This window comes from Octodon degus, unplaced genomic scaffold (genome assembly GCF_000260255.1).
Source record: "Octodon degus isolate 3935 unplaced genomic scaffold, OctDeg1.0 scaffold00166, whole genome shotgun sequence".
Taxonomy (NCBI): Eukaryota; Metazoa; Chordata; class Mammalia; order Rodentia; family Octodontidae; genus Octodon; species Octodon degus.
Window position 1 is genome coordinate 6,172,252 of NW_004524742.1, and position 2,638 is coordinate 6,174,889.

Genomic DNA, 2,638 nt, shown 5'->3' on the forward strand with positions numbered 1-2,638 from the left:
TTTATTTCAGAAGCCGTTGATTCATTGCTTTCAGCTGTGTGATTCCCAATTTGTTCTGTGTTAGCGTCCTCTGCACTTGTTATGAGTGGGCTTGGGTTCTCATTTTGCATTTTGTTCCTTCTTATCATTTTGCATAGCACTGTCTTCTGACTTTTGTTGTAGATCTTTGTTGTAATTGTAACCATAGCATGTACTGAAGTTCAGGTGCAGATCTACAAATTGTGGATTTATCCAGCTGTTCCTGGCTTGGGTCTAGCTGCTGTGTTCAGTTCCTTTCTGCTGCTGCCCTTAGGGATGAACTTGTTGTACCCCTCTGGCAACATTTTCTGTTGCTGGACTATCTGGGTGGTTCTATCCTTTACATTGTCTGCAGGGATTGCAGCTGCAGGCTTACACCCCAGGCCTGTATACCAGGCCTGAGCTGAGCCTGGAGGTGACAAGGTGGAGTAGGTAGGAGAGGCAGCTGTCCCACACACTTACTGGGCCTGGGCTAGGACTGGGTCTTGGGGTTCCCTGAACATGACAGAAATTTCTACTCGGTGGGCGAGGTTGTGGAGGTGCTGCGGAGTGGTGGGGTCATCCCAAGGGGGTGGAAGAGGGTCTCACCCACGCTGTGCCTGGGATGGGACCAGTATTAATTCCCACCAGCACAGGGTAGGAGGAACCTCTCCCACACACTCACCGGGCCTGGGCTAGGACTGTGTCTGGGTGTTCCCAGAATGTGGCAGAAATTCCTACTCAGTGGGTGGCATGGGGAGCTGCTGTGGAGTTGTGGGTGGCGTCCCAAGGGGGGTGGAAGAGTGTCTCACCCATGCTGGGCCTGGGCTGGGACCAATAATAGCTCCCGCCCTCACAGGGTAGCCGGAAGCTCTCCCACACTCTCACTGGGCCTGGGCTAGGACTGGGTCTCGGTCTTCAGAATTCTTAGAGGATGTGTTCCTCAAGGAAATTTAAATATATCAATATAGAGTTCAGGAGGAGTGATAAAAGACATTTCATAGTGGAATTCTCAGAAATAAATTAATATTTGCAAAATTTGTAAAATATTTAAAGAAATTAAATCTTAAGAAAACTAATATTAATCTGAATTTCCTGGACAGTGCATGAAATGATTCTTTCTGAGACATAAAGATGTAACAAACTGTCTTCTCATTGTCACCTTCATCTCCTTATTTCTAAATGTATAGATGACAGGATCCATATATGTTGTAACAATGACATCAAAGATAGCTAAAATTTTATCTATAGGTAAGGTAGGGAATGGTCACACATAGACAATAATGCAAGGACCAAAGATGAAAAATACCACAGTGATGTGAGCTGAGAGAGTCGAGAGTGCCTTGGTCAAACCAGCTGAAAAGTGTTTCTGAACTGTGAACAAAATGAAGATGTAGGATAAAATCAAGATGAAAAAAGTACCCATGGAAATGAACCCACTGTTGGACATGACCAGGAACTCCAGCCCATAGGTGTCTACACATGCAAGTTTGATGAACCTTGGGAAATCACAATAGAAGCTATCCATCTTGTTCATTCCACAGAAAGGTAAGTTCACAACAAAACCAGCTGGATTACAGAATGGATGAGTCCAATGGTCCAAGCAACAGCCAGAAGACAAATGCACATCCTTGGGCTCATGATAGTCAGGTAGTGGAGAGGCTTGCAGATGGCAGTGTATCTGTCATAGGCCATGACTATCAGCAGCACCATCTCAGTACCTCCAACAGTATGGATAAAGAACATCTGAGTGATGCACCCTTTCAAGGAGATGACTTTATGTTTTTGGAAGAGGTCATACATCATCTTTGGAACTGTGATGCTGGACACACCTGTATCGATAAAGGAGAGATTTGCCAGCAAGAAGTACATCGGGGTATGTAAGTGATGATCTGAGATGATTGTGAGCACAATGAGAAGATTTCCTAGCATGATTGCTACATAAAATATTGTGAAAAACAGGAAAAGGAGAATCTGAATTCTCCAAGAACTCGTGAGTCCCAGCAGCAAAAATTCAGACACCACTGAGTCATTTCCTCCATCCATCAGCTTCCTGTGGAAGGTTCATCCAAAAGCTACTGTCCCTTCAAGAATACAAGAGGCAGAATATGTAATTTTTATATTGAATGAGACATCTTGTTTATAGAGCAATGGCACAAATGTAAAAAACTAAAGATCACTGGCCATTTTTCACAGATAGAGTTACACAACAGAAGTCACCACAAATTATTCAAAGAATGCCTATCTCTTTACAATCAATTAATCATGGAACTTCAAATTAGTTTGACCTCTGGCATATGAGCAAGAAGAGAGAATATGAACTAAGGCTTCTAAAAATTTAAAGAAAAGTATATTAAGAAGCAGAGAGACTTATACCTCCTAACTTTATATGAAAATAGTGCCAGAGAATAAAAACATGCTGAAACATTATAAATTATTTACTTTTTCTGTTATACACATCTGCCTCTCTACTTTTGCAGTTCTTTCTTTTCACTGGCATGCCTAAGTTCTCTAGATTTCCAATTGTGTCACTAGCAAAAAGATAACATTCAATTAGAGTTTTTTTTCTAATTATCATTGATCTTTTATGAAAATAGAAGGCCTACTATAATATTCTTTTTATGGTTACTGTACAAAGCAA

At 41.8% G+C, this 2,638-nt stretch overlaps 1 pseudogene; it reads right to left on the reverse strand.

The window, feature by feature from the left end:
* Positions 1-1,078: 1,078 nt before the first annotated feature.
* Positions 1,079-2,043, reverse strand: LOC101573948 (annotated as a pseudogene).
* Positions 2,044-2,638: the final 595 nt, after the last annotated feature.